Below are 8,314 nucleotides of genomic sequence, written 5' to 3' on the forward strand. Positions count from 1 at the left end.
CACATATCACCCCAAACCCCCCACAATCCCTCAAATCACCACAAAACACACTCATATTACCCCATATCAACCAGATTACCCCCAAACCACCCATACCCTGCCAAATCACCCCCAAAATTCCCCATATACTCCCATAGCCCACATATCACCCCAAAACCTCCCCATAACCCCCAGATCCCCCCATATCACCCCAAACCCACTGATCCCTTAAAAGGAGGAATTCCCACCTTCTGGCTTTAGCAGATCTCCGCTTGGGAACTCTCTCAGGGGAGACCATCGAGAGCTGGAGGCCTCCTGCCCAGGCCGCCTCCCTGGAGCCCACGGAGCCCTGGCAGAGTGTCGCAGGCAGTAGGCCCTGTGGGGCCAGGGGGACCCCCGGGGGGGCTCCAGCACGGTGTCCCCCCCCAGCACCTGCCCACACTCCTGCCTGTGCCGTGAGGGGTGACTGGGGACGTGGGGGGATGATTGGGGGTGTGTTATTGGGGTTCTGTGGGAGTTGGGGGGGGTTGGGGTTCTGGGGGGGTTATTTGGGTACTAGAGGGAGTGTAATGGAGTGGGGGGGGTGTCCTGGAGGGTTTGGGAGGGTTATTGGGGTCCTCAGGGGGGTTCTTGAGGGAGATATTGGTGTCTGAGGCGGGGGGATTGGGGCTGTCCTGGAGGGGGTTCTGGGGGAGATACTGGGGTCTGGAGGAGGGTCTTGGGCTATTGGGGTCATGGGGGAGTTGAGGGTGTTATTAGTGTCCTGGGGGGCGGGAGGGGGGGTGTCTAATGGGATCCTGGGGGCAGTTTTTGGGGGAGATATTGGGAGTCCTGAGGGACAGTAATGGGGTGCAAGAAGGGTCTAGAGGGGGGTTACTGGGGGCCTTGGGGGGGGGGGATGTTCTTGTGGGGCTTATTGGGGTCCTGGGGGTCTCCCGGGGTCTGTAATGGCACTATAGGGGAGTCCTGGAGGTGGGCTGGTAGGGTCTTGGGGAGATATTTGAGGTCTTGGGGGGACAAATGGAGAACTGGGGGCCAGTAGGATCTGCGGGGGAAATAATGAGGTTGAGAGGGGGGGTTGGGGGGGCTGAGGGTGTTTTGGAGGGACCTGGGGGTGGCAAGTGCAGTTTGGGTGGGTTGCAGGGGGGATTTGGGATTCCTGTGGGTCCCAGGGGTACCTGTGTCGTCCCCGCCACCCCCCCCCCCCCCCCCCGCGGGTGCTGCTGCCCCAGGGGGACCCCGAGAGCGTCAGCCCCGGCCACCTCCAGTACCAGTGCTGGGACGCCGTGGGGGTGGGGGATGGCACCTCCACCATCGCCAGGGCCACACTCACCTGGGTGCTGCAGGGTGAGTTCCCCCAATCCCAAATCCCCCTTTTCACCCCAAAATGGCCCGTTTCCCCGATCCGTGTGTAATCCCCAAACCCCCAGTTTTACCCCAGAATTTCTCCATTTGACCCCAAAACCCATTTTTGACCCCCAAATTTGCCACTTTGAACCCAAGTATTCTTGCTTTGACCCCGCCCCTTACATTTCATCCCCAACACCTCTCTTGAAAGTCAAAACCCCATAGTTTTACTCCAAAATCTGTTCTAGCAACCCCAAAAGCCTTCCAGTTTCACCCCAAAATCTTCCTTGGACACCAGAATCCCCCTGTTTTACCCCAAAATGTTCTAGTTTGACTGCCAAATCTCCCACACTCACCCCAAAATCTCTCTTGGATCCACAGAATCCCCCAGTTTGAGCCCAGAAATTAATCCAGTACCCCCCAAACCCCCCAGTTTCATCCCAAAATCCCCCAGTTTGACCTCAAAACATCACTGTGTGCAAAATCCCTTTTTCCCCCCCGTACCCCAATTTCCCCCCATAACTGCAATTGCGCCATTTCACCCCAAACTCCACCATGGCCCAAATCCCTCAATTTCATCCCCAAACCCATGTTCCACAAATGTCTCAAAAACTTTCACTCCAAAATTCCTGCCATGCCCCAAATCCTCCAATTTCATCCCAAAACTTTTTTGTCCAAAATCCACCAATGTCACCTAAACACTCCCTTGTCTGTGGGCACTCAGGGAGCTCTGGGGTCTGTAGCACAGTTGGGGTGTCTGTTGAGGTTTTGGCATGCTCCCCACACCCCTGGTGACCGTGTCCCCCCTTTCAGTTCCCCCAGAGCAGGAGAAGGAGGAGCCCTTGCTGGAGGGGACCCCGCTGCGCCTCAGACCCCGCCGTGCCCACGAGCTCTGGGTGGAGCAGCAGCTCTGCTACAAGGAGATCCCCGAGGCCTGCGTGGGCTCCTGCCAGGCCAAACACGCTGTGAGTGCCCCCCTGTGTCCCCAAAATCTCAGGGGGTCCCCACCCCATTTTTTGGGGACATCCTGGTGTCCCCAGCTCAACACTCACCCCTGGGGTTGGTGGCCTCTCGCCCTCCTCCCACCTTCAATATCGTATTTATGTGTCCCTGTTGCCCGCCCCACCCCTGTGCCACGTCACTTGGGGTGTCCCCTTGTCCCTTGGGGGGTCATCCCCATGTGTGTCCCCATCAAGCTCTCCAGAGCATCGCTGCTGACCCCGGTCTCTACCGGATGCTTCCACGTTCCAGCACCTTCGTCTGGGAGGGTGTGGTGGTGCAATTCCTACCCCTCCCTGCCCTCCTTGTTGGGCTGCTTGGTGCCAGGTGTGATTCCATCCACATTCCCCCAGCCATACACCAGTCTGTGGAGATAAGGACTGATAACCTTGAGGAGCCTGGCCCCTGCCCCCCCAATTGCTTGGAAAGGCTTATAACGGCCCATCATCTCCTGATGGCCTGACACCCCTGTGCCTGGGATGTGGTCAGATGGAACAGGAACAGGGTTGCATGTTATTCAAATTCTTGTGCAGCTGCCGGAAGGCACCAGATGGTATTTGACAGAAGTCAGTTATCTTGGACCCTATAAACTGCGACCACCAGAGAGGCCCTTTGAGCTCTCCTGGATCGCAGCGGCCTGTGACCAGCATCTCCCCTGAGCTGGGACGCCTCTCAGGTATCGTCTGCTCCAGACGGAAGGCCGGGGCAAAGTCCCCCTGCTCGAGTCTCAATTATAGCCCGTTGAGGAATGCCAAGGCATCGGGAGTATTTGCTCTAAACTCGAGAGGGAAATTTTTTTTGAGCTGGCTTCTATTTCACACTTTCTTTCTCTGTTTATTGGGGGGGGGGGGGGGGGGTACATAACCTTGCCCTTGTTCCTGTGTGTTTGTCCCTTTTGTGTTCATTTTACTGAATCCAAACCCCTTTGTTCCTGTATGTACATGTCTGGTCTGTGTATGCGCATGTACATATGTGTATAAATTAAGGTACCGTTAAGTAAGTTAGAGTGAATATTGTCATTTTAGAACCTGAATAAGTCGCTTTTCTTTCAGAGTTATTTTGTATTGACAAAGAGTTGTTAGATATTAATAAATCTAGATTATTTTAATAAATCATTACCGTGTCAATACTTTCATCTGCGACAGAGGGGGTGAGCCCCAGGGGTGTCCCCAACACGTAGGGTGACACAGGTGTGTCCCCAAAGGTGGGGTGGCCCTTGTGACAGCCCCACACACTTTTCAGTGTCCCCCTTTCCCCCAGGTCCATGTTAACGTGGTGCAGCACAGCCTGGCACTGCTCATCTACCTCATGGGGATGGTGAAGGCTCAGATGCACACCCCCCGCCTCTCCCTGCAGAGGGTGAGTCTGGCCTAGAGAGCGAGGACACGGCGCCTCCAGAGGGTCTTGCTGGGGCTGCCGTGGCCGGTGCTGCCTCTGTGCCGCCCCGCGCTGTGTGCGGGAAGGGTGACGCTGCTGGGCTCTGCTGGGCCGAGGTGGCTGCACATCCCTGCGTGCCTGCGCTGGAACCGGACGGGCTCTGCCACACCCACACGTGTGCTGCTGCCCGGAGCCGTTCTGTTCTGCGCTGTGCGAGGTTTGGGAAGGACCTGGTGGCAGAGGACTGCGGAGGGCAGGGGGCGGGCAACTCCCCCCAGAGGCTGTGGTGCCAGGCTGGGGTTTTCCTGCTGGCCGTTGGTCGTGCTGGGGCCGAGCGTTGCTGCCTGCTGCCCAGTGGGATCAGTCTGGGCAACTTATCTTCCTCTTCAAACAAAAAGGCTCTTTCAGTCAGAGGTGGAAAGATGCTACTTTGGTACACCAACCTCATCAGGAACATTGAATCTGGAGGTTTAAGAAATACAGACAGCCATCTAACATGATACTCAACCTGCATAGGACAGCTTTATAAAACAGATGTGTAAATCCACCTACAGACCTCTCTTACTTAGAACAGATACTTATCTTTTCTAAGGAAGCACGTAGAGTCGCCCCAGAATATTTTTCCTATACCTGGCACTCCTGTGTGTTCTGCTTGAAGGGGAATGAATGGCGATATATTTCAAGCACCCTGGGGAAGCGATGTACACCTTGCAGTGGCTGGAGGCTGGATTTATGAAAGGATGCCAGGCCCCCAGCTCCAAAGGGAGAATTTTGGAAGCAGCACTCTCCCTGTCTGCCACCTCACTTGGGCAATCCCCATCTCAACCAGCAAAGCTTCTCAGCTGTGGGGAATGCTGGCTCCTGGGCGTGCCTAGGAGAAGGCCGGCTTTAAAAGCACTGAACAGCTCAGCGCCTGGCTCCTCTCCAGAGAGCGGGGTGAGTGTTTCACACCACAAGGACATCAGGGTGCACGCAGAAGCAGCCCAAGGAAATCTCCTTTCTGCTGCCTGCTTCACTGGGGAAGGGATCCACCTGGGGTTTGCAGGGCCACATTTAGCTTTGAACTGGCAGCAGGCTGCACATCATCTCCCCATCACACCACGCGGGACACGCATCCAGCAGTAAGAACCGGAGGAAGAAACGGGGTTCCCAGCCTCTCAGCTTATCGTGGCCCTCTCCAGCTCCTCCATAAATCCACCCCATTTAGGACACCTGCCTGTCGTCACTACCCGCTGCTACATGGTGGGATCCCAAGAGGCCTGAATTTCCCACAGCTCCCACCTCCATCAGGAGACCCCCTACCCAACCCCTGCAGCCAACACACCTAGAAAACTAAGCTCTACAATCTAAAGTTTTGGGCAGAGTTGGGCAACGTCAATCTAGTTGCTCGTCCAGATGCTGGTTTCTGTTTTGTTTTCTTCATTGTGGTTTATTTATTGGAACAGGGACTGGACATGCATTTCTCCCTTCTCCTAGCTGTGGCAATTGAGGCACGGACTCTCCATGAAGGGCAAAAGGAAGGACCCTTTATTATTACACTAGGACATATTTACGCTATGGTTAAAGCTCTTACTTCACAATTAGCAAGTCAGCAGTTAGACAGTTATCAACCTTTTCTCCTATCAGGATAAGACCACTCTAACACACGCTGTGCGGACCAATCAGTTCTTGTTCACGCGCTGTTCACGTGGCAGTAACTTCTCACAGCTCAGTGTTGCAACTGTCCGTTGTTTTTCCCTGCCGCCTTGGTGCAACTCAGCAGTTTCTGATCTTTCTCCCAAGGCCTGTTTCTCATCAAAGCCTTGCTGCTTCTCAGGGGCTGCGCAGAGCTGACAGGCCAATGTCAACTTGCCTCTCTCCCACACCTAGCTACAATTGTAAAGGAATAAAAAAAGGTTCCTTTGAGCACAGAATACTACAGAATGGGACCATCAAGTCTGTTTTATGGCTATTCTGCCTGCTACATTGCTATATTCACATATGAAAAAGAATAAAAGAACACAAACCTCTCTCAGTGGGGTCAATGAGGAGAGACTCTCTCACTAGAGATGTGCAAGGCCGAGTCAAACAGCTCGGCCAAGACCTGCTCATCAAATGCCCACGGTGACACCGCCGCGGAGGGCTCCTCCTGGGCCTGCAGTGGTGGTGTGTGCCAGCCTTCGCACGGTTCCTGCCAAGAGAACGCCACCTGTCAAACATTCAGACTTCAGCTGCCACTTCTCTGACCTGGAAGAACGACTCAAACACCACAACGACCGAGGACATGGGTCTATGCAGCATCTGGTCCCTCCAGCCTCAACTTCCGCAAAAAGCATTCCCAGGAGGAAGTGCTGGAGAGCGGGCGCGCATTCAGCCTGGGCAGCAGCAAAACCCCCACAGGCTGGAGGGGAACTTCCTCCTCGAGGGACTGGCTTGCTTTCTGGTAAATCTGAAAGGCAAGTGTCTTGTGACTGGCCAGACTAAGCCTTTCCTGCTGCCTCAGCATGCCCTGATCTCCAGACACGTGGCCTTATTGGGACTGCAAATAAAGATGACCGTTAGGTGTGGGGCAAGCGGAAGGTGCCAGGATTTTCTGCACTTTTGAGCGTTCCTATTTTCTACCCTGTTTGTTATAACCAACAGGATCTCCTGTTATATCCTTATAAGGCAAGAGTGAAAAACCAAATGTATAAAGCTGAGTTACAATGAATAATACAGGTATACCTTTCCAGCTTACTGCTGACAGGGAATTACTCCTATCATCCATTGACTACTTGGAAATTATGGCTGCATTGCACTGCTACTTAGTTTATAAGGTAGGAGGATGAATTTTTGAATTTCAGAGCCTTGCAAGTATTTGTTTAGGGTGTTACCATCATGAACATGGGCTCTCAGGCTTGTCCTCTTGATGAGCCATCTAAGAAGGCAAGTCCCACAGCACAGCTGCTTCGAAGAAAGCAGTCTGCTGCCTCGGTTTTGCCCCAGAAACTGCAGATATGGGTTGTTTTGATACAGGGTTCATGAGCCTGGCTTTGTTTCATACCTCTCCTCCTTCAGCTTGCCTGCCCACGGCTCCTCCTTCTTCTGCCAGGCTGCAGAGCAAAGAGGGTTGTTGCTCAAGGTGGATGTCTGCCTGACACGCCATCTCCACCTTTATTCTGTGGTCCCCAGGCTCATCTGAACACAAGTCTGGAAAGAAAAAGTATAAGGAATAACACGTGTTGGGGTCTGCTGAGCTTTAGAAGTCATGACTCTGCCTGTTGATTCAGTAGGACAAACTACATCCCAAGACTGTGCCGCAGAATGACTCCTGTGACGTAGGCAAAAACCTACACCCCAACTGAAGAGGGACATGGCTGTGATTGCTGACCCTCTGACGCCGTGTGCTCAGCGGATGTCAGACGCCGCAGCCCAGAGCACCGGGTCTCACCATGAAGAACACACAGTTCTCTTCCTACTCCTGCCAGAAGAGCCCTGAAGGTGACACCACATCTGAAATGTGGGCACTCGGTCTGAATTGTACCTGTCTCCTACAGGAGAGCTAAGAGACCTCACTCAGAAAAGAAGGGCTACAGAGAATGCAACACGGTCTGCATTAGTCAAGCGGTAAGAGAACAAAAAACTTCCACCGCAGACCACCTGGTTCTGGGTGAAATGCTGTGCCAACGGAGAGGAGCCTCAGTGCCGCAGGGCAGCAGGCTCAGCAGGGCCCACCAGTGGCACCGGTCACAAACCGCAGGCCACATCTGATGAGCATCTGGAAAAACCAAAGAAAGAAGCCCTGGCTTGTGTGCCAGGATGTGCGCTGAAACCTGAAAAAGGGTCAGTTAACCTCTGGAAAAGGTCACCCTAATTCACCCTGTTTGTTAACATTCAGAGCAGTAAATTCCAAGATGTTATAAGGGCAAAGGCTAGAGAACCACCACCCAAGGGGATGCTCCCAGCTGCACCATGAACTGCCTGTTCCAGGTGTATCTGGATCAACGGGCTTTGAGTTGGCCATGAAATCAAGACCTTTACAGCATTCTACCTGTCTGCACAGCAGCGTGTGCTCTGCCCTCCTCAGGCTCAGGTGCTTTTGGCTCCAGCTGCTCCTGCGCTTGCTCCCCATCCAGGGCTCTCCTGAGGCCTTCTGCGTGCCTTGGAGTCTGAGGACAGTGATGTGGGATACTCTGGGCAGGCAGGAGGAAAAAAAGAAATCCACCCCAGATTACTTTCCATATGTAAGTGGTACTCCTTCTGCCCACAGGTAAATAAGATGACCGCCTCTCACCCCACAGATTTGCAGTTCAGGGCCCTGACCCCCAGGAGGGAGTTGTGGGCTCTGTGCCCCATGGGGGTGTTTGCTCCCCAGGCCTGTGCTGCACCCAGCTCCTCGGGACCGGCCCCACAGGGCCCTGCCCCAGCACCCTTCTCGGCTGCCGCGTGGGCCAGAACAGCCACAGCCGGGCACAGGGCACCGGCGTGAGCACAGGGAACACAGCCTGCCCCTCTGTGCTCTCACCCCGGCACTGCAGATTTCCGCCCCAACTCCTCCAGGGAGGAAGAGGAAGCCTGTGTCCCAATGGCTTCCCACCCCAGAAAGGCCGACCTTCCTCTCCTAGGGTCCCTCCCACCCATACACAAAGCCAAG

General features: G+C 54.4%; 1 long non-coding RNA gene across 1 annotated transcript; it reads right to left on the reverse strand.

Annotated features, from left to right (window-relative positions):
* Positions 1 to 5,380: 5,380 nt before the first annotated feature.
* LOC141970848 (uncharacterized) lies at positions 5,381 to 7,777 on the reverse strand. The gene is made up of 4 exons (XR_012635233.1): positions 7,712 to 7,777; positions 6,725 to 6,870; positions 5,709 to 5,872; positions 5,381 to 5,571 (listed from the first exon to the last, which is right to left on the reverse strand). It is a non-coding gene; the product is annotated as an uncharacterized LOC141970848 (long non-coding RNA).
* Between the last annotated feature and the right edge of the window lie 537 nt (positions 7,778 to 8,314).

The sequence above is a fragment of the Athene noctua genome, chromosome 27 (assembly GCF_965140245.1).
Source record: "Athene noctua chromosome 27, bAthNoc1.hap1.1, whole genome shotgun sequence".
NCBI classification, from domain to species: Eukaryota; Metazoa; Chordata; class Aves; order Strigiformes; family Strigidae; genus Athene; species Athene noctua.